Raw genomic sequence first — 23284 nt, 5'->3', positions numbered from 1 at the left:
AAACGGGCTGAGGTATTTGTCTGGGGGCCTATGGCTGGGAGTGACCGGCTGGCTACTGAAAAGCTACGACAGGCAGGATGGTTACCAGACTCATGGTGGCACCAGTGCCAAGTCGGGCTGGTTTGATAATACTAAATAGCTCCTGAAATCTGCCATTCAGACGCGGGGCAGCGGATTTTTGTTTGCTGGAGAAAAGTTCCGTGGTTTTTTTTTGGGGGTATATGGCTGGACGTGGCCGGCTGGCTCCTTAAAAAGCTCGATATGCAGGATTGTTCCCTGACCCAAGGTGGCATCAGTGCCAAGTCGGGCTGTTTTCGTAGTACCAAGTGCGTCCTGCAATTTGCCATCCAGAAGAGGGGCAGTTGAGTTTTGTTTGCCAGACCAAAGGGCCGTGGTATGTGTTTGGGGGCATATGGCTGAGAGTGGCCGGCTGGCCCCTGAAAATCCACGATAGGCAGGATGGTTCCCAGAGCCAAGGTGGCACCAGTGCCATGTTGGCCTGGTTTGATAGTACCATGTGGCTCCTGCAATCTGCCATCCAGAAGCGGGGCAGCTTACTTTTGTTTGCCAGGGAAACGGGCCGAGATATTTGTCTGGGGGCCTATGGCTGGGAGTGACCGGCTGGCTCCTGAAAAGCTACGATAGGCAGGATGGTGACCAGACCCAAAGTGGAACCAGTACCAAGTTGGGCTGGTTTGATAGTACCAAGTGGCTCCTGCAATCTGCCATCAAAAAGTTGGCAGGCGAGTTTTGTTTTCCAGGGAAAAGCGCCGTTGTTTTTGTTTAGAGGCCTGTGGCTGGGAGTGGACGCCTGTCCTCGTAGAATCTACGTTACGCAGCATGGTTCCCAGAGCCAAGGTGGCACCAGGGCCAAGTCGGGCAGGTTTGATAGTACCAAATGCATCCTGCAATCTGCCATCCAAAAGCGGGGCAGTTTACTTTTGTTTGCCAGGGAAACGGGCCGAGGTTTGTGTCTGGGGGCCTATGGCAGGGAGTGACCGTCTGGCTCCTGAAAAGCTACGATAGGCAGGAGGTTTACCAGACCCATGGTGGCACCAGTGCCAAGTTGGGCTGGTTTGATAGTACCAAGTGGTTCCTGCAATCTGCCATCCAGAAGCGGGGTAGCTTACTTTTGTTTGCCAGGGAAACGGGCCGAGTATTGTGTCTGGGGGCCTATGGCTGCGAGTGACCGGCTGGCTCCTGAAAACTACGATAGGCAGGATGGTGACCAGACCCATGGTGGCACCAGTCCCAAGTTGGGCTGATTTGATAGTACCAAGTGGCTCCTGCAATCTGCCATCAAAAAGTTGGCAGGCGAGTTTTGTTTTCCAGGGAAAAGCGCCGTTGATTGTGTCTGGGGGCCTGTGGCTGGAGTGGCCGGCTGGCTCCTTACAATGAACGATACGCAGGATGGTTCCCAGACCAGAGGTGGCACCAGTGCCAAGTCGGGCTAGTTTGATGGTGCAAAGTGGCTCCTGCAATCTGCCATCCAGAAGCGGGGTAGCTTACTTTTGTTTGCCAGGGAAACGGGCCGAGATTTGTGTCTGGGCGCCTATGGCTTGGAGTGACCGGCTAGGTCCTGAAAAGCTACGATAGGCAGGATGGTGACCAGACCCATGGTGGCACCAGTGCCAAGTTGGGCTGATTTGATAGTACCAAGTGGCTCCTGCAATCTGCCATCAAAAAGTTGGCAGGCGAGTTTTGTTTTCCAGGGAAAAGCGCCGTTGTTTGTGTTTGGGGGCCTGTGGCTGGGAGTGGCCGGCTGGCTCCTTAGAATCCACGATACGCGGCATGGTTCCCAGACCAGAGGTGGCACCAGTGCCAAGTTGGGCTGGTTTGATAGTACCGAGTGCGTCCTGCAATCTGCCATCCAGAAGCGGGGCAGCTTACTTTTGTTTGCCAGGGAAACGGGCCGTGGTTTTTGTCTGGGCGCCTATGGCTGGGAGTGACCGGCTGGCTCCTGAAAAGCTACGATAGGCAGGATGGTGACCAGACCCATGGTGGCACCAGTGCCAAGTTGGGCTGGTTTGATAGTACCAAGTGGCTCCTGCAATCTGCCATCAAATAGTTGGCAGGCGAGTTTTGTTATCCAGGGAAAAGCGCCGTTGTTTGTGTTTGGGGGCCTGTGGCTGGGAGTGGCCGGCTGGCTCCTTAGAATCCACGATACGCAGGATGGTTCCCAGACCAGAGGTGGCACCAGTGCCAAGTCGGGCTGGTTTGATGGTGCAAAGTGGCTCCTGCAATCTGCCATCCAGAAGCGGGGAAGCTTACTTTTGTTTGCCAGGGAAACGGGCCGAGGTTTGTGACTGGGGGCCAATGGCTGGAAGCACCGGCTGGCGCCTGAAAAGCTACGATAGGCAGGATGGTGACCAGACCCATGGTGGCACCAGTGCCAAGTTGGGCTGGTTTGATAGTACCAAGTGGCTCCTGCAATCTGCCATCAAAAAGTTGGCAGGCCAGTTTTGTTTTCCAGGGAAAAGCGCCGTTGTTTGTGTTTGGAGGCCTGTGGCTGGGAGTGGCCGGCTGCCTCCTTTGAACCCAGGATACGCAGGATGGTTCCCAGAGCCAAGGTGGCGCCAGTGCCAAGTTGGGCTGGTTTGATAGTACCAAGTGGCTCCTGCAATCTGCCATCCAGAAGCGGGACTGCTTACTTTTGTTTCCCAGGGAAACGGGCCGAGGTATTTGTCTGGGGGCCTATGGCTGGGAGTGGCTGGCTGGCTACTGAAAAGCTACGATAGGCAGGATGGTTACCAGACTCATGGTGGCACCAGTGCCAAGTCGGGCTGGTTTGATAATACTAAATAGCTCCTGCAATCTGCCATCCAGACGCGGGGCAGCGGATTTTTGTTTGCTGGAGTAAAGTTCCGTGGTTTTTTTTTGGGGGTATATGGCTGGACGTGGCCGGCTGGCTCCTTAAAAAGCTCGATACGCAGGATTGTTCCCTGACCCAAGGTGGCATCAGTGCCAAGTCGGGCTGTTTTCGTAGTACCAAGTGCGTCCTGCAATTTGCCATCCAGAAGAGGGGCAGTTGAGTTTTGTTTGCCAGAGAAAAGGGCCGTGGTATATGTTTGGGGGCATATGGCTGAGAGTGGCCGGCTGGCCCCTGAAAATCCACGATAGGCAGGATGGTTCCCAGAACCAAGGTGGCACCAGTGCCATGTTGGCCTGGTTTGATAGTACCATGTGGCTCCTGCAATCTGCCATCCAGAAGCAGGGCTGCTTACTTTTGTTTGCCAGGGAAACGGGCCGAGATATTTGTCTGGGGGCCTATGGCTGGGAGTGAGCGGCTGGCTCCTGAAAAGCTACGATAGGCAGGATGGTGACCAGACCCATGGTGGCACCAGTGCCAAGTTGGGCTGGTTTGATAGTACCAAGTGGCTCCTGCAATCTGCCATCAAAAAGTTGTCAGGCGAGTTTTGTTTTCCAGGGAAAAGCGCCGTTGTTCTTGTTTAGAGGCCTGTGGCTGGGAGTGGCCGGCTGCCTCCTTTGAACCCAGGATACGCAGGATGTTTCCCAGAGCCAAAGAGGCACCAGTGCCAAGTTGGGCTGGTTTGATAATACCAAGTGGCTCCTGCAATCTGCCATCCAGAAGCGGGACAGCTTACTTTTGTTTCCCAGGGAAACGGGCTGAGGTATTTGTCTGGGGGCCTATGGCTGGGAGTGACCGGCTGGCTACTGAAAAGCTACGATAGGCAGGATGGTTACCAGACTCATGGTGGCACCAGTGCCAAGTCGGGCTGGTTTGATAATACTAAATAGCTCCTGAAATCTGCCATTCAGACGCGGGGCAGCGGATTTTTGTTTGCTGGAGAAAAGTTCCGTGGTTTTGTTTTGGGGGTATATGGCTGGGCCTGGCCGGCTGGCCCCTGAAAATCCACGATAGGCAGGATGGTTCCCAGAGCCAAGGTGGCACCAGTGCCATGTTGGCCTGGTTTGATAGTACCATGTGGCTCCTGCAATCTGCCATCAAAAAGTTGGCAGGCGAGTTTTGTTTTCCAGGGAAAAGCGCCGTTGTTTTTGTTTAGAGGCCTGTGGCTGGGAGTGGCCGCCTGTCCTCGTAGAATCTACGTTACGCAGCATGGTTCCCAGAGCCAAGGTGGCACGAGGGCCAAGTCGGGCAGGTTTGATAGTACCAAATGCATCCTGCAATCTGCCATCCAAAAGCGGGGCAGTTTACTTTTGTTTGCCAGGGAAACGGGCCGAGGTTTGTGTCTGGGGGCCTATGGCAGGGAGTGACGGTCTGGCTCCTGAAAAGCTACGATAGGCAGGAGGTTTACCAGACCCATGGTGGCACCAGTGCCAAGTTGGGCTGATTTGATAGTACCAAGTGGCTCCTGCAATCTGCCATCCAGAATCGGAGCAGCTTACTTTTGTTTTCCAGGGAAACGGGCCGACGTTTGTGTCTGGGGGTCTATGGCTGGGAGTGACCGGCTGGCTCCTGAAAAGCTACGATAGGCAGGATGGTGACCAGACCCATGGTGGCACCAGTGCCAAGTTGGGCTGGTTTGATAGTACCAAGTGGCTCCTGCAATCTGCCATCAAAAAGATGTCAGGCGAGTTTTGTTTTCCAGGGAAAAGCGCCGTTGTTTTTGTTTAGAGGCCTGTGGCTGGGAGTGGCCGGCTGCCTCCTTTGAACCCAGGATACGTAGGATGGTTCCCAGAGCCAAGGTGGCACCAGTGCAAAATTGGGCTGGTTTGATAGTACCAAGTGGTTCGTGCAATCTGCCATCCAGAAGCAGGGCAGCTTACTTTTGTTTGCCAGGGAAACGGGCCGAGATTTGTGTCTGCGGGCCTATGGCTGGGAGTGACCGGCTAGGTCTTGAAAAGCTAAGATAGGCAGGATGGTGACCAGACCCATGGTGGCACCAGTGCCAAGTTGAGCTGGTTTGATAGTACCAAGTGGCTCCTGCAATCTGCCATCAAAAAGTTGGCAGGCGAGTTTTGTTTTCCAGGGAAAAGCGCCGTTGTTTGTGTTTGGGGGCCTTTGGGTGGGAGTGGCCGGCTGGCTCCTTAGAATCCCCGATACGCAGCATGGTTCCCAGACCAGAGGTGGCACCAGTGCCAAGTCGGGCTGGTTTTATAATACCAAGTGGTTCCTGCAATCTGCCATGCAGAAGCGGGGCAGCTTACTTTTGTTTGCCAGGGAAACGGGCCGAGGTTTTTGTCTGGGGGCCTATGGCTGGGAGTGACCGGCTGGCTCCTGAAAAGCTACGATAGGCAGGATGGTGACCAGACCCATGGTGGCACCAGTGCCAAGTTGGGCTGATTTGATAGTAGCAAGTGGCTCCTGCAATCTGCCATCAAAAAGTTGGCAGGCGAGTTTTGTTTTCCAGGGAAAAGCGCCGTTGTTTGTGTTTGGGGGCCTGTGGCTGGGAGTGGCCGGCTGGCTCCTTAGAATCCACGATACGCAGCATGGTTCCCAGACCTGAGGTGGTACCAGTTCCAAGTCGGGCTACTTTGATGGTGAAAAGTGGTTCCTGCAATCTGCCATCAAGAAGCGGGGCAGCTTACTTTGGTTTGCCAGGGAAACGGGCCGAGCTTTGTGTCTGGGCGCCAATGGCTGGGATTGACCGGCTGGCTCCTGAAAAGCTACGATAGGCAGGATGGTGACCAGACCCATGGTGGCACCAGTGCCAAGTTGGGCTGATTTGATAGTAGCAAGTGGCTCCTGCAATCTGCCATCAAATAGTTGGCCGGCGAATTATGTTTTCCAGGGAAAAGCGCCGTTGTTTCTCTTTGGGGGCCTGTGGCAGGGAGTGGCCGGCTGGCTCCTTAGAATCCACGATACGCAGCATGGTTCCCAGACCCAAGGTGGCAACAGTGCCAAGGTGGGCTGGTTTGATAGTACCAAGTGGCTCCGGCAATCTGCCATCAAAAAGTTGGCAGACGAGTTTTGTTTTCCAGGGTAAAGCGCCGTTGTTTGCGTTTGGGGGCTGTGGCTGGGAGTGGACGGATGGCTAATTAGAATCCACGATATGCAGGATGGTTCCCAGACCAGAGGTGGCACCAGTGCCAAATTGGGCTGATTTGATAGTACCAAGTGGCTCCTGGAATCTGCCATCCAGAAGCGGGACAGCTTACTTTTGTTTGTCAGGGAAACGGGCCGAGCTTTGTGTCTGGGGGCCTATGGCTGGGAGTGACCGGCTGGCTCCTGAAAAGCTACGATAGGCAGGATGGTGACCAGACCCATGGTGGCACCAGTGTCAAGTTGGGCTGGTTTGATAGTACCAAGTGGCTCCTGCAATCTGCCATCAAAAAGTTGGCAGGCGAGTTTTGTTTTCCAGGGAAAAGCGCCGTTGTTTGTGTTTGGGGGCCTGTGGCTGGGAGTGGCCGGCTGGCTCCTTAGAATCCACGATACGCAGCATGGTTCCCAGACCAGAGGTGGCACCAGTGCCAAGTTGGGCTGGTTTTATAGTACCAAGTGCGTCCTGCAATCTGCCATCCAGAAGCGGGGCAGCTTACTTTTGTTTGCCAGGGAAACGGGCCGAGGTTTTTGTCTGGGGGCCTATGGCTGGGAGTGACCGGCTGGCTCCTGAAATGCTACAATAGACAGGATGGTGACCAGACCCATGGTGGCACCAGTGTCAAGTCGGGCTAGTTTGATGGTGTAAAGTGGCTCCTGCAATCTGCCATCCAGAAGCGGGGTAGGTTACTTTTTTTTGCCAGGGAAACTGGCCGAGGATTTCTCTGGGGCCCTATGGCAGAGAGGGACCGGCTGGCTCCTGAAAAGCTACGATAGGCAGGATGGTGACCAGACCCATGGTGGCACCAGTGCCGAGTTGGGCTGATTTGATAGTACCAAGTGGCTCCTGCAATCTGCCATCAAAATGTTGGCAGGCGGGTTTTGTATTCCAGGGAAAAGCGCCGTTGTTTGTGTTTGGGGGCCTGTGGCTGGGAGTGACCGGCTGGCTCCTTAGAATCCACGATACGCAGGATGGTTCCCAGACCCAAGGTGGCACCAGTGCCAAGTTGGGCTGGTTTGATAGTACCAAGTGGCTCCTGCAATCTGCCATCCAGAAGCGGGGCAGCTTAATTTTGTTTGCCAGGGAAACGGGTCGAGCTTTGTGTCTGGGGGCCTATGGCTGGGAGTGACCGGCTAGGACCTGAAAAGCTAAGATAGGCAGGATGGTGACCAGACCCCTGGTGGCAGCAGTGCCAAGTTGGGCTGGTTTGATAGTACCAAGTGGCTCCTGCAATCTGCCATCAAAATTTGGCAGGCGAGTTTTGTTTTCCAGGGAAAAGCGCCGTTGTTTGTGTTTGGGGGCCTGTGGCTTGGAGTGGCCGGCTGGCTCCTTAGAATCCACGATACGCAGCATGGTTCCCAGACCAGAGGTGGCACAAGTGCCAAGTCTGGCTAGTTTGATGGTGCAAAGTGGCTCCTGCAATCTGCCATCCAGAAGCGGGGCAGCTTACTTTTCTTTGCCAGGGAAACGGGCCGAGGTTTTTGTCTGGGGACCTATGGCTCGGAGTGACCGGCTGGCTCCTGAAAAGCTACGATAGGCAGGATGGTGAGCAGACCCATGGTGGCACCAGTGCCAAGTTGGGCTGGTTTGATAGTACCAAGTGGCTCCTGCAATCTGCCATCAAAAAGTTGGCAGGCGAGTTTTGTTTTCCAGGGAAAAGCGCCGTTGTTTGTGTTTGGGGGCCTGTGGCTGGGAGTGGCCGGCTGGCTGCTTAGAATCCACGATACGCAGGATGGTTCCCAGACCAGAGGTGGCACCAGTGCCAAGTCGGGCTGGTTTGATAATACCTAGTGGATCCTGCAATCTGCCATCCAGAAGCGGGACAGCTTACATTTGTTTGCCAGGGAAACGGGCCGAGCTTTGTGTCTGGGCGCCTATGGCTTGGAGTGACCGGCTAGGTCCTGAAAAGCTACGATAGGCAGGATGGTGACCAGACCCATGGTGGCACCAGTGCCAAGTTGGGCTGATTTGATAGTACCAAGTGGCTCCTGCAATCTGCCATCAAAAAGTTGGCAGGCGAGTTTTGTTTTCCAGGGAAAAGCGCCGTTGTTTGTGTTTGGGGGCCTGTGGCTGGGAGTGGCCGGCTGGCTCCTTAGAATCCACGATACGCGGCATGGTTCCCAGACCAGAGGTGGCACCAGTGCCAAGTCGGGCTGGTTTGATGGTGCAAAGTGGCTCCTGCAATCTGCCATCCAGAAGCGGGGCAGCTTACTTTTGTTTCCCAGGGAAACGGGCCGAGGTTTTTGTCTGGGGGCCTATGGCTGGGAGTGACCGGCTGGCGCCTGAACAGCTACGATAGGCAGGATGGTGACCAGACCCATGGTGGCACCAGTGCCAAGTTGGGCTGATTTGATAGTAGCAAGTGGCTCCTGCAATCTGCCATCAAAATGTTGGCAGGCGAGTTTTGTTTTCCAGGGAAAAGCGCCGTTGTTTGTGTTTGGGGGCCTGTGGCTGGGAGTGGCCGGCTGGCTCCTTAGAATCCACGATACGCAGCATGGTTCCCAGACCAGAGGTGGCACCAGTGCCAAGTCGGGCTGGTTTGATAGTACCAAGTGGCTCCGGCAATCTGCCATCCAGAAGCGGGGCAGCTTACTTTTGTTTGCCAGGGAAACGGGCCGAGCTTTGTGTCTGGGCGCCTATGGCTGGGAGTGACCTGCTAGGTCCTGAAAAGCTACGATAGGCAGGATGGTGACCAGACCCATGGTGGCACCAGTGCCAAGTTGGGCTGGTTTGATAGTACCAAGTGGCTCCTGCAATGCGCCATCAAATAGTGGGAGGGCGAGTTTTGTTTTCCAGGGAAAAGCGCCGTTGTTTGTGTTTGGGTGCCTGTGGCTGGGAGTGGCCGGCTGGCTGCTTAGAATCCACGATACGCAGGATGGTTCCCAGACCCAAGGTGGCACCAGTGCCAAGTTGGGCTGGTTTGATAGTACCAAGTGGTTCCTGCAATCTGCCATCCAGAAGCGGGGTAGCTTACTTTTGTTTGCCAGGGAAACGGGCCGAGTATTGTGTCTGGGGGCCTATGGCTGGGAGTGACCGGCTGGCTCCTGAAAACTACTATAGGCAGGATGGTGACCAGACCCATGGTGGCACCAGTGCCAAGTTGGGCTGATTTGATAGTACCAAGTGGCTCCTGCAATCTGCCATCAAAAAGTTGGCAGGCGAGTTTTGTTTTCCAGGGAAAAGCGCTGTTGATTGTGTCTGGGGGCCTGTGGCTGGAGTGGCCGGCTGGCTCCTTACAATGAACGATACGCAGGATGGTTCCCAGACCTGAGGTGGCACCAGTGCCAAGTCGGGCTAGTTTGATGGTGCAAAGTGGCTCCTGCAATCTGCCATCCAGAAGCGGGGTAGCTTACTTTAGTTTGCCAGGGAAACGGGCCGAGATTTGTGTCTGGGCGCCTATGGCTTGGAGTGACCGGCTAGGTCCTGAAAAGCTACGATAGGCAGGATGGTGACCAGACCCATGGTGGCACCAGTGCCAAGTTGGGCTGATTTGATAGTACCAAGTGGCTCCTGCAATCTGCCATCAAAAAGTTGGCAGGCGAGTTTTGTTTTCCAGGGAAAAGCGCCGTTGTTTGTGTTTGGGGGCCTGTGGCTGGGAGTGGCCGGCTGGCTCCTTAGAATCCACGATACGCGGCATGGTTCCCAGACCAGAGGTGGCACCAGTGCCAAGTTGGGCTGGTTTGATAGTACCAAGTGCGTCCTGCAATCTGCCATCCCGAAGCGGGGCAGCTTACTTTTGTTTGCCAGGGAAACGGGCCGAGGTTTGTGTCTCAGGGCCTATGGCTGGGAGTGAGCGGCTGGCTCCTGAAAAGCTACGATAGGCAGGATGGTGACCAGACCCATGGTGGCACCAGTGCCAAGTTGGGCTGGTTTGATAGTACCAAGTGGCTCCTGCAATCTGCCATCAAAAAGTTGGCAGGCGAGTTTGTTATCCAGGGAAAAGCGCCGTTGTTTGTGTTTGGGGGCCTGTGGCTGGGAGTGGCCGGCTGGCTCCTTAGAATCCACGATACGCAGGATGTTTCCCAGACCCAAGGTGGCACCAGTGCCAAGTCGGGCTGCTTTGATGTTGAAAAGTGGCTCCTGCAATCTGCCATCCAGAAGTGGGATAACTTACTTTTGTTTGCCAGGGAAACGGGCCGAGGTTTTTGTCTGGGGGCCTATGGCTGGGAGTGTTTGGCTGGCTCCTGAAAAGCTACGATAGGCAGGATGGTGACCAGACCCATGGTGGCACCAGTGCCAAGTTGGGCTGGTTTGATAGTACCAAGTGGCTCCTGCAATCTGCCATCAAAAAGTTGGCAGGCGAGTTTTGTTTTCCAGGGAAAAGCGCCGTTGTTTGTGTTTGGGGGCCTGTGGCTGGGAGTGGCCGGCTGTCTCCTTAGAATCCACGATACGCAGGATGGTTCCCAGACCAGAGGTGGCACCAGTGCCAAGTCGGGCTGGTTTGATGGTGCAAAGTGGCTCCTGCAATCTGCCATCCAGAAGCGGGGTAGCTTACTTTTGTTTCCCAGGGAAACGGGCCGAGGTATTTGTCTGGGGGCCTATGGCTGGGAGTGACTGGCTGGCTACTGAAAAGCTACGATAGGCAGGATGGTTACCAGACTCATGGTGGCACCAGTGCCAAGTCGGGCTGGTTTGATGATACTAAATAGCTCCTGCAATCTGCCATCCAGACGCGGGGCAGCGGATTTTTGTTTGCTGGAGAAAAGTTCCGTGGTTTTTTTTTGGGGGTATATGGCTGGACGTGGCCGGCTGGCTCCTTAAAAAGCTCGATACGCAGGATTGTTCCCTGACCCAAGGTGGCATCAGTGCCAAGTCGGGCTGTTTTCGTAGTACCAAGTGCGTCCTGCAATTTGCCATCCAGAAGAGGGGCAGTTGAGTTCTGTTTGCCAGAGAAAAGGGCCGTGGTATGTGTTTGGGGGCATATGGTTGAGAGTGGCCGGCTGGCCCCTGAAAATCCACGATAGGCAGGATGGTTCCCAGAACCAAGGTGGCACCAGTGCCATGTTGGCCTGGTTTGATAGTACCATGTGGCTCCTGCAATCTGCCATCCAGAAGCGGGGCTGCTTACTTTTGTTTGCCAGGGAAACGGGCCGAGGTATTTGTCAGGGGGCCTATGGCTGGGAGTGACCGGCTGGCTCCTGAAAAGCTACGATAGGCAGGATGGTGACCAGACCCATGGTGGCACCAGTGCCAAGTTGGGCTGGTTTGATAGTACCAAGTGGCTCCTGCAATCTGCCATCAAAAAGTTGTCAGGCGAGTTTTGTTTTCCAGGGAAAAGCGCCGTTGTTTTTGTTTAGAGGCCTGTGGCTGGGAGTGGCCGGCTGCCTCCTTTGAACCCAGGATACGTAGGATGGTTCCCAGAGCCAAGGTGGCACCAGTGCAAAATTGGGCTGGTTTGATAGTACCAAGTGGCTCCTGCAATCTGCCATCCAGAAGCGGGGCAGCTTACTTTTGTTTCCCAGGGAAACGGGCCGAGCTATTTGTCTGGGGGCCTATGGCTGGGAGTGACCGGCTGGCTACTGAAAAGCTACGATAGGCAGGATGGTTACCAGACTCATGGTAGCACCAGTGCCAAGTCGGGCTGGTTTATAATACTAAATAGCTCCTGAAATCTGCCATTCAGACGCGGGGCAGCGGATTTTTTTTTGCTGGAGAAAAGTTCCGTGGTTGTTTTTTGGGGGTATATGGCTGGGCGGGGCCGGCTGGCTCCTTAAAAAGATCGATACGCAGGATTGTTCCCTGACCCAAGGTGGCATCAGTGCCAAGTCGGGCTGTTTTCGTAGTACCAAGTGCGTCCTGCAATTTGCCATCCAGAAGAGGGGCAGTTGAGTTTTGTTTGCCAGAGAAAAGGGCCGTGGTATGTGTTTGGGGGCATATGGCTGAGAGTGGCCGGCTGGCCCCTGAAAATCCAAGATAGGCAGGATGGTTCCCAGAGCCAAGGTGGCACCAGTGCCATGTTGGCCTGGTTTGATAGTACCATGTGGCTCCTGCAATCTGCCATCCAGAAGCGGGGCAGCTTACTTTTGTTTGCCAGGGAAACGGGCCGAGGTATTTGTCTGGGGGCCTATGGCTGGGAGTGACCGGCTGGCTCCTGAAAAGCTACGATAGGCAGGATGGTGACCAGACCCATGGTGGCACCAGTGCCAAGTTGGGCTGGTTTGATAGTACCAAGTGGCTCCTGCAATCTGCCATCAAAAAGTCGGCAGGCGAGTTTTGTTTTCCAGGGAAAAGCGCCGTTGCTTTTGTTTAGAGGCCTGTGGCAGGGAGTGGCCGCCTGTCCTCGTAATCTACGTTACGCAGCATGGTTCCCAGAGCCAAGGTGGCACCAGGGCCAAGTCGGGCTGGTTTGATAGTACCAAGTGGCTCCTGCAATCTGCCATCAAAAAGTTGGCAGGCGAGTTTTGTTTTCCAGGGAAAAGCGCCGTTGTTTGTGTTTGGGGGCCTATGGCTGGGAGTGGCCGGCTGGCTCCTTAGAATCCACGATACGCAGCATGGTTCCCAGACCAGAGGTGGCACCAGTGCCAAGTCGGGCTGGTTTGATAGTACCAAGTGGCTCCGGCAAACTGCCATCCAGAAGCGGGGCAGCTTACTTTTGTTTGCCAGGGAAACGGGCCGAGCTTTGTGTCTGGGCGCCTATGGCTGGGAGTGACCTGCTAGGTCCTGAAAAGCTACGATAGGCAGGATGGTGACCAGACCCATGGTGGCACCAGTGCCAAGTTGGGCTGGTTTGATAGTACCAAGTGGCTCCTGCAATCCGCCATCAAAAAGTGGGAGGGCGAGTTTTGTTTTCCAGGGAAAAGCGCCGTTGTTTGTGTTTGGGTGCCTGTGGCAGGGAGTGGCCGTCTGGCTGCTTAGAATCCACGATACGCAGGATGGTTCCCAGACCCAAGGTGGCACCAGTGCCAAGTTGGGCTGGTTTGATAGTACCAAGTGGTTCCTGCAATCTGCCATCCAGAAGCGGGGTAGCTTACTTTTGTTTGCCAGGGAAACGGGCCGAGTATTGTGTCTGGGGGCCTATGGCTGGGAGTGACCGGCTGGCTCCTGAAAACTACGATAGGCAGGATGGTGACCAGACCCATGGTGGCACCAGTGCCAAGTTGGGCTGATTTGATAGTACCAAGTGGCTCCTGCAATCTGCCATCAAAAAGTTGGCAGGCGAGTTTTGTTTTCCAGGGAAAAGCGCCGTTGATTGTGTCTGGGGGCCTGTGGCTGGAGTGGCCGGCTGGCTCCTTACAATGAACGATACGCAGGATGGTTCCCAGACCTGAGGTGGCACCAGTGCCAAGTCGGGCTAGTTTGATGGTGCAAAGTGGCTCCTGCAATCTGCCATCCAGAAGCGGGGTAGCTTACTTTTGTTTGCCAGGGAAACGGGCCGAGCTTTGTGTCTGGGCGCCTATGGCTTGGAGTGACCGGCTAGGTCCTGAAAAGCTACGATAGGCAGGATGGTGACCAGACCCATGGTGGCACCAGTGCCAAGTTGGGCTGATTTGATAGTACCAAGTGGCTCCTGCAATCTGCCATCCAAAATTGGCAGGCGAGTTTTGTTTTCCAGGGAAAAGCGCCGTTGTTTGTGTTTGGGGGCCTGTGGCTGGGAGTGGCCGGCTGGCTCCTTAGAATCCACGATACGCGGCATGGTTCCCAGACCAGAGGTGGCACCAGTGCCAAGTTGGGCTGGTTTGATAGTACCAAGTGCGTCCTGCAATCTGCCATCCAGAAGCGGGGCAGCTTACTTTTGTTTGCCAGGGAAACGGGCCGAGGTTTGTGTCTCAGGGCCTATGGCTGGGAGTGAGCGGCTGGCTCCTGAAAAGCTACGATAGGCAGGATGGTGACCAGACCCATGGTGGCACCAGTGCCAAGTTGGGCTGGTTTGATAGTACCAAGTGGCTCCTGCAATCTGCCATCAAAAAGTTGGCAGGCGAGTTTGTTATCCAGGGAAAAGCGCCGTTGTTTGTGTTTGGGGGCCTGTGGCTGGGAGTGGCCGGCTGGCTCCTTAGAATCCACGATACGCAGGATGGTTCCCAGACCAGAGGTGGCACCAGTGCCACGTCGGGCTGGTTTGATGTTGAAAAGTGGCTCCTGCAATCTGCCATCCAGAAGCGGGATAACTTACTTTTGTTTGCCAGGGAAACGGGCCGAGGTTTTTGTCTGGGGGCCTATGGCTGGGAGTGTTTGGCTGGCTCCTGAAAAGCTACGATAGGCAGGATGGTGACCAGACCCATGGTGGCACCAGTGCCAAGTTGGGCTGGTTTGATAGTACCAAGTGGCTCCTGCAATCTGCCATCAAAAAGTTGGCAGGCGAGTTTTGTTTTCCAGGGAAAAGCGCCGTTGTTTGTGTTTGGGGGCCTGTGGCTGGGAGTGGCCGGCTGGCTGCTTAGAATCCACGATACGCAGGATGGTTCCCAGACCAGAGGTGGCACCAGTGCCAAGTCGGGCTGGTTTGATGGTGCAAAGTGGCTCCTGCAATCTGCCATCCAGAAGCAGGGTAGCTTACTTTTGTTTCCCAGGGAAACGGGCCGAGGTATTTGTCTGGGGGCCTATGGCTGGGAGTGACTGGCTGGCTACTGAAAAGCTACGATAGGCAGGATGGTTACCAGACTCATGGTGGCACCAGTGCCAAGTCGGGCTGGTTTGATGATACTAAATAGCTCCTGCAATCTGCCATCCAGACGCGGGGCAGCGGATTTTTGTTTGCTGGAGAAAAGTTCCGTGGTTTTTTTTTGGGGGTATATGGCTGGACGTGGCCGGCTGGCTCCTTAAAAAGCTCGATACGCAGGATTGTTCCCTGACCCAAGGTGGCATCAGTGCCAAGTCGGGCTGTTTTCGTAGTACCAAGTGCGTCCTGCAATTTGCCATCCAGAAGAGGGGCAGTTGAGTTCTGTTTGCCAGAGAAAAGGGCCGTGGTATGTGTTTGGGGGCATATGGTTGAGAGTGGCCGGCTGGCCCCTGAAAATCCACGATAGGCAGGATGGTTCCCAGAACCAAGGTGGCACCAGTGCCATGTTGGCCTGGTTTGATAGTACCATGTGGCTCCTGCAATCTGCCATCCAGAAGCGGGGCTGCTTACTTTTGTTTGCCAGGGAAACGGGCCGAGGTATTTGTCAGGGGGCCTATGGCTGGGAGTGACCGGCTGGCTCCTGAAAAGCTACGATAGGCAGGATGGTGACCAGACCCATGGTGGCACCAGTGCCAAGTTGGGCTGGTTTGATAGTACCAAGTGGCTCCTGCAATCTGCCATCAAAAAGTTGTCAGGCGAGTTTTGTTTTCCAGGGAAAAGCGCCGTTGTTTTTGTTTAGAGGCCTGTGGCTGGGAGTGGCCGGCTGCCTCCTTTGAACCCAGGATACGTAGGATGGTTCCCAGAGCCAAGGTGGCACCAGTGCAAAATTGGGCTGGTTTGATAGTACCAAGTGGCTCCTGCAATCTGCCATCCAGAAGCGGGGCAGCTTACTTTTGTTTCCCAGGGAAACGGGCCGAGCTATTTGTCTGGGGGCCTATGGCTGGGAGTGACCGGCTGGCTACTGAAAAGCTACGATAGGCAGGATGGTTACCAGACTCATGGTAGCACCAGTGCCAAGTCGGGCTGGTTTATAATACTAAATAGCTCCTGAAATCTGCCATTCAGACGCGGGGCAGCGGATTTTTGTTTGCTGGAGAAAAGTTCCGTGGTTGTTTTTTGGGGGTATATGGCTGGGCGGGGCCGGCTGGCTCCTTAAAAAGATCGATACGCAGGATTGTTCCCTGACCCAAGGTGGCATCAGTGCCAAGTCGGGCTGTTTTCGTAGTACCAAGTGCGTCCTGCAATTTGCCATCCAGAAGAGGGGCAGTTGAGTTTTGTTTGCCAGAGAAAAGGGCCGTGGTATGTGTTTGGGGGCATATGGCTGAGAGTGGCCGGCTGGCCCCTGAAAATCCAAGATAGGCAGGATGGTTCCCAGAGCCAAGGTGGCACCAGTGCCATGTTGGCCTGGTTTGATAGTACCATGTGGCTCCTGCAATCTGCCATCCAGAATCGGGGCAGCTTACTTTTGTTTGCCAGGGAAACGGGCCGAGGTATTTGTCTGGGGGCCTATGGCTGGGAGTGACCGGCTGGCTCCTGAAAAGCTACGATAGGCAGGATGGTGACCAGACCCATGGTGGCACCAGTGCCAAGTTGGGCTGGTTTGATAGTACCAAGTGGCTCCTGCAATCTGCCATCAAAAAGTTGGCAGGCGAGTTTTGTTTTCCAGGGAAAAGCGCCGTTGCTTTTGTTTAGAGGCCTGTGGCAGGGAGTGGCCGCCTGTCCTCGTAGAATCTACGTTACGCAGCATGGTTCCCAGAGCCAAGGTGGCACCAGGGCCAAGTCGGGCTGGTTTGATAGTACCAAGTGGCTCCTGCAATCTGCCATCAAAAAGTTGGCAGGCGAGTTTTGTTTTCCAGGGAAAAGCGCCGTTGTTTGTGTTTGGGGGCCTGTGGCTGGGAGTGGCCGGCTGGCTCCTTAGAATCCACGATACGCAGCATGGTTCCCAGACCAGAGGTGGCACCAGTGCCAAGTCGGGCTGGTTTGATAGTACCAAGTGGCTCCGGCAAACTGCCATCCAGAAGCGGGGCAGCTTACTTTTGTTTGCCAGGGAAACGGGCCGAGCTTTGTGTCTGGGCGCCTATGGCTGGGAGTGACCTGCTAGGTCCTGAAAAGCTACGATAGGCAGGATGGTGACCAGACCCATGGTGGCACCAGTGCCAAGTTGGGCTTGTTTGATAGTACCAAGTGGCTCCTGCAATCCGCCATCAAAAAGTGGGAGGGCGAGTTTTGTTTTCCAGGGAAAAGCGCCGTTGTTTGTGTTTGGGTGCCTGTGGCAGGGAGTGGCCGGCTGGCTGCTTAGAATCCACGATACGCAGGATGGTTCCCAGACCCAAGGTGGCACCAGTGCCAAGTTGGGCTGGTTTGATAGTACCAAGTGGTTCCTGCAATCTGCCATCCAGAAGCGGGGTAGCTTACTTTTGTTTGCCAGGGAAACGGGCCGAGTATTGTGTCTGGGGGCCTATGGCTGGGAGTGACCGGCTGGCTCCTGAAAACTACGATAGGCAGGATGGTGACCAGACCCATGGTGGCACCAGTGCCAAGTTGGGCTGATTTGATAGTACCAAGTGGCTCCTGCAATCTGCCATCAAAAAGTTGGCAGGCGAGTTTTGTTTTCCAGGGAAAAGCGCCGTTGATTGTGTCTGGGGGCCTGTGGCTGGAGTGGCCGGCTGGCTCCTTACAATGAACGATACGCAGGATGGTTCCCAGACCTGAGGTGGCACCAGTGCCAAGTCGGGCTAGTTTGATGGTGCAAAGTGGCTCCTGCAATCTGCCATCCAGAAGCGGGGTAGCTTACTTTTGTTTGCCAGGGAAACGGGCCGAGCTTTGTGTCTGGGCGCCTATGGCTTGGAGTGACCGGCTAGGTCCTGAAAAGCTACGATAGGCAGGATGGTGACCAGACCCATGGTGGCACCAGTGCCAAGTTGGGCTGATTTGATAGTACCAAGTGGCTCCTGCAATCTGCCATCCAAAAGTTGGCAGGCGAGTTTTGTTTTCCAGGGAAAAGCGCCGTTGTTTGTGTTTGGGGGCCTGTGGCTGGGAGTGGCCGGCTGGCTCCTTAGAATCCACGATACGCGGCATGGTTCCCAGACCAGAGGTGGCACCAGTGCCAAGTTGGGCTGGTTTGATAGTACGAAGTGCGTCCTGCAATCTGCCATCCAGAAGCGGGGCAGCTTACTTTTGTTTGCCAGGGAAACGGGCCGAGGTTTGTGTCTCAGGGCCTATGGCTGGGAGTGAGCGGCTGGCTCCTGAAAAGCTACGATAGGCAGGATGGTGACCAGACCCATGGTGGCACCAGTGCCAAGTTGGGCTGGTTTGATAGTACCAAGTGGCTCCTGCAATCTGCCATCAAAAAGTTGGCAGGCGAGTTTGTTATCCAGGGAAAAGCGCCGTTGTTTGTGTTTGGGGGCCTGTGGCTGGGAGTGGCCGGCTGGCTCCTTAGAATCCACGATACGCAGCATGGTTCCCAGACCAGAGGTGGCACCAGTGCCACGTCGGGCTGGTTTGATGTTGAAAAGTGGCTCCTGCAATCTGCCATCCAGAAGCGGGATAACTTACTTTTGTTTGCCAGGGAAACGGGCCGAGGTTTTTGTCTGGGGGCCTATGGCTGGGAGTGTTTGGCTGGCTCCTGAAAAGCTACGATAGGCAGGATGGTGACCAGACCCATGGTGGCACCAGTGCCAAGTTGGGCTGGTTTGATAGTACCAAGTGGCTCCTGCAATCTGCCATCAAAAAGTTGGCAGGCGAGTTTTGTTTTCCAGGGAAAAGCGCCGTTGTTTGTGTTTGGGGGCCTGTGGCTGGGAGTGGCCGGCTGTCTCCTTAGAATCCACGATACGCAGGATGGTTCCCAGACCAGAGGTGGCACCAGTGCCAAGTCGGGCTGGTTTGATGGTGCAAAGTGGCTCCTGCAATCTGCCATCCAGAAGCGGGGTAGCTTACTTTTGTTTCCCAGGGAAACGGGCCGAGGTATTTGTCTGGGGGCCTATGGCTGGGAGTGACTGGCTGGCTACTGAAAAGCTACGATAGGCAGGATGGTTACCAGACTCATGGTGGCACCAGTGCCAAGTCGGGCTGGTTTGATGATACTAAATAGCTCCTGCAATCTGCCATCCAGACGCGGGGCAGCGGATTTTTGTTTGCTGGAGAAAAGTTCCGTGGTTGTTTTTTGGGGGTATATGGCTGGACGTGGCCGGCTGGCTCCTTAAAAAGCTCGATACGCAGGATTGTTCCCTGACCCAAGGTGGCATCAGTGCCAAGTCGGGCTGTTTTCGTAGTACCAAGTGCGTCCTGCAATTTGCCATCCAGAAGAGGGGCAGTTGAGTTCTGTTTGCCAGAGAAAAGGGCCGTGGTATGTGTTTGGGGGCATATGGTTGAGAGTGGCCGGCTGGCCCCTGAAAATCCACGATAGGCAGGATGGTTCCCAGAACCAAGGTGGCACCAGTGCCATGTTGGCCTGGTTTGATAGTACCATGTGGCTCCTGCAATCTGCCATCCAGAAGCGGGGCTGCTTACTTTTGTTTGCCAGGGAAACGGGCCGAGGTATTTGTCAGGGGGCCTATGGCTGGGAGTGACCGGCTGGCTCCTGAAAAGCTACGATAGGCAGGATGGTGACCAGACCCATGGTGGCACCAGTGCCATGTTGGCCTGGTTTGATAGTACCAAGTGGCTCCTGCAATCTGCCATCAAAAAGTTGTCAGGCGAGTTTTGTTTTCCAGGGAAAAGCGCCGTTGTTTTTGTTTAGAGGCCTGTGGCTGGGAGTGGCCGGCTGCCTCCTTTGAACCCAGGATACGTAGGATGGTTCCCAGAGCCAAGGTGGCACCAGTGCAAAATTGGGCTGGTTTGATAGTACCAAGTGGCTCCTGCAATCTGCCATCCAGAAGCGGGGCAGCTTACTTTTGTTTCCCAGGGAAACGGGCCGAGGTATTTGTCTGGGGGCCTATGGCTGGGAGTGACCGGCTGGCTACTGAAAAGCTACGATAGGCAGGATGGTTACCAGACTCATGGTAGCACCAGTGCCAAGTCGGGCTGGTTTATAATACTAAATAGCTCCTGAAATCTGCCATTCAGACGCGGGGCAGCGGATTTTTGTTTGCTGGAGAAAAGTTCCGTGGTTGTTTTTTGGGGGTATATGCCTGGGCGGGGCCGGCTGGCTCCTTAAAAAGATCGATACGCAGGATTGTTCCCTGACCCAAGGTGGCATCAGTGCCAAGTCGGGCTGTTTTCGTAGTACCAAGTGCGTCCTGCAATTTGCCATCCAGAAGAGGGGCAGTTGAGTTTTGTTTGCCAGAGAAAAGGGCCGTGGTATGTGTTTGGGGGCATATGGCTGAGAGTGGCCGGCTGGCCCCTGAAAATCCAAGATAGGCAGGATGGTTCCCAGAGCCAAGGTGGCACCAGTGCCATGTTGGCCTGGTTTGATAGTACCATGTGGCTCCTGCAATCTGCCATCCAGAAGCGGGGCAGCTTACTTTTGTTTGCCAGGGAAACGGGCCGAGGTATTTGTCTGGGGGCCTATGGCTGGGAGTGACCGGCTGGCTCCTGAAAAGCTACGATAGGCAGGATGGTGACCAGACCCATGGTGGCACCAGTGCCATGTTGGCCTGGTTTGATAGTACCATGTGGCTCCTGCAATCTGCCATCAAAAAGTTGGCAGGCGAGTTTTGTTTTCCAGGGAAAAGCGCCGTTGCTTTTGTTTAGAGGCCTGTGGCAGGGAGTGGCCGCCTGTCCTCGTAGAATCTACGTTACGCAGCATGGTTCCCAGAGCCAAGGTGGCACCAGGGCCAAGTCGGGCTGGTTTGATAGTACCAAGTGGCTCCTGCAATCTGCCATCAAAAAGTTGGCAGGCGAGTTTTGTTTTCCAGGGAAAAGCGCCGTTGTTTGTGTTTGGGGGCCTGTGGCTGGGAGTGGCCGGCTGGCTCCTTAGAATCCACGATACGCAGCATGGTTCCCAGACCAGAGGTGGCACCAGTGCCAAGTCGGGCTGGTTTGATAGTACCAAGTGGCTCCGGCAATCTGCCATCCAGAAGCGGGGCAGCTTACTTTTGTTTGCCAGGGAAACGGGCCGAGCTTTGTGTCTGGGCGCCTATGGCTGGGAGTGACCTGCTAGGTCCTGAAAAGCTACGATAGGCAGGATGGTGACCAGACCCATGGTGGCACCAGTGCCAAGTTGGGCTGGTTTGATAGTACCAAGTGGCTCCTGCAATCCGCCATCAAAAAGTGGGAGGGCGAGTTTTGTTTTCCAGGGAAAAGCGCCGTTGTTTGTGTTTGGGTGCCTGTGGCAGGGAGTGGCCGGCTGGCTGCTTAGAATCCACGATACGCAGGATGGTTCCCAGACCCAAGGTGGCACCAGTGCCAAGTTGGGCTGGTTTGATAGTACCAAGTGGTTCCTGCAATCTGCCATCCAGAAGCGGGGTAGCTTACTTTTGTTTGCCAGGGAAACGGGCCGAGTATTGTGTCTGGGGGCCTATGGCTGGGAGTGACCGGCTGGCTCCTGAAAACTACGATAGGCAGGATGGTGACCAGACCCATGGTGGCACCAGTGCCAAGTTGGGCTGATTTGATAGTACCAAGTGGCTCCTGCAATCTGCCATCAAAAAGTTGGCAGGCGAGTTTTGTTTTCCAGGGAAAAGCGCCGTTGTTTGTGTTTGGGGGCCTGTGGCTGGGAGTGGCCGGCTGGCTCCTTAGAATCCACGATACGCGGCATGGTTCCCAGACCAGAGGTGGCACCAGTGCCAAGTTGGGCTGGTTTGATAGTACCAAGTGGCTCCTGCAATCTGCCATCCAGAAGCGGGGCAGCTTACTTTTGTTTGCCAGGGAAACGGGCCGAGGTTTGTGTCTCAGGGCCTATGGCTGGGAGTGAGCGGCTGGCTCCTGAAAAGCTACGATAGGCAGGATGGTGACCAGACCCATGGTGGCACCAGTGCCAAGTTGGGCTGGTTTGATAGTACCAAGTGGCTCCTGCAATCTGCCATCAAAAAGTTGGCAGACGAGTTTGTTATCCAGGGAAAAGCGCCGTTGTTTGTGTTTGGGGGCCTGTGGCTGGGAGTGGCCGGCTGGCTCCTTAGAATCCACGATACGCAGGATGGTTCCCAGACCAGAGGTGGCACCAGTGCCAAGTCGGGCTGGTTTGATGTTGAAAAGTGGCTCCTGCAATCTGCCATCCAGAAGCGGGATAACTTACTTTTGTTTGCCAGGGAAACGGGCCGAGGTTTTTGTCTGGGGGCCTATGGCTGGGAGTGTTTGGCTGGCTCCTGAAAAGCTACGATAGGCAGGATGGTGACCAGACCCATGGTGGCACCAGTGCCAAGTTGGGCTGGTTTGATAGTACCAAGTGGCTCCTGCAATCTGCCATCAAAAAGTTGGCAGGCGAGTTTTGTTTTCCAGGGAAAAGCGCCGTTGTTTGTGTTTGGGGGCCTGTGGCTGGGAGTGGCCGGCTGTCTCCTTAGAATCCACGATACGCAGGATGGTTCCCAGACCAGAGGTGGCACCAGTGCCAAGTCGGGCTGGTTTGATGGTGCAAAGTGGCTCCTGCAATCTGCCATCCAGAAGCGGGGTAGCTTACTTTTGTTTCCCAGGGAAACGGGCCGAGGTATTTGTCTGGGGGCCTATGGCTGGGAGTGACTGGCTGGCTACTGAAAAGCTACGATAGGCAGGATGGTTACCAGACTCATGGTGGCACCAGTGCCAAGTCGGGCTGGTTTGATGATACTAAATAGCTCCTGCAATCTGCCATCCAGACGCGGGGCAGCGGATTTTTGTTTGCTGGAGAAAAGTTCCGTGGTTTTTTTTTGGGGGTATATGGCTGGACGTGGCCGGCTGGCTCCTTAAAAATCTCGATACGCAGGATTGTTCCCTGACCCAAGGTGGCATCAGTGCCAAGTCGGGCTGTTTTCGTAGTACCAAGTGCGTCCTGCAATTTGCCATCCAGAAGAGGGGCAGTTGAGTTCTGTTTGCCAGAGAAAAGGGCCGTGGTATGTGTTTGGGGGCATATGGTTGAGAGTGGCCGGCTGGCCCCTGAAAATCCACGATAGGCAGGATGGTTCCCAGAACCAAGGTGGCACCAGTGCCATGTTGGCCTGGTTTGATAGTACCATGTGGCTCCTGCAATCTGCCATCCAGAAGCGGGGCTGCTTACTTTTGTTTGCCAGGGAAACGGGCCGAGGTATTTGTCAGGGGGCCTATGGCTGGGAGTGACCGGCTGGCTCCTGAAAAGCTACGATAGGCAGGATGGTGACCAGACCCATGGTGGCACCAGTGCCAAGTTGGGCTGGTTTGATAGTACCAAGTGGCTCCTGCAATCTGCCATCAAAAAGTTGTCAGGCGAGTTTTGTTTTCCAGGGAAAAGCGCCGTTGTTTTTGTTTAGAGGCCTGTGGCTGGGAGTGGCCGGCTGCCTCCTTTGAACCCAGGATACGTAGGATGGTTCCCAGAGCCAAGGTGGCACCAGTGCAAAATTGGGCTGGTTTGATAGTACCAAGTTGCTCCTGCAATCTGCCATCCAGAAGCGGGGCAGCTTACTTTTGTTTCCCAGGGAAACGGGCCGAGGTATTTGTCTGGGGGCCTATGGCTGGGAGTGACCGGCTGGCTACTGAAAAGCTACGATAGGCAGGATGGTTACCAGACTCATGGTAGCACCAGTGCCAAGTCGGGCTGGTTTATAATACTAAATAGCTCCTGAAATCTGCCATTCAGACGCGGGGCAGCGGATTTTTGTTTGCTGGAGAAAAGTTCCGTGGTTGTTTTTTGGGGGTATATGCCTGGGCGGGGCCGGCTGGC

The sequence above is a fragment of the Melospiza melodia genome, chromosome 5, assembly GCF_035770615.1.
Source record: "Melospiza melodia melodia isolate bMelMel2 chromosome 5, bMelMel2.pri, whole genome shotgun sequence".
Taxonomy (NCBI): Eukaryota; Metazoa; Chordata; class Aves; order Passeriformes; family Passerellidae; genus Melospiza; species Melospiza melodia.
The sequence above is the reverse complement of the archived record's forward strand: the minus strand, read 5'-3'. Positions refer to the sequence as shown.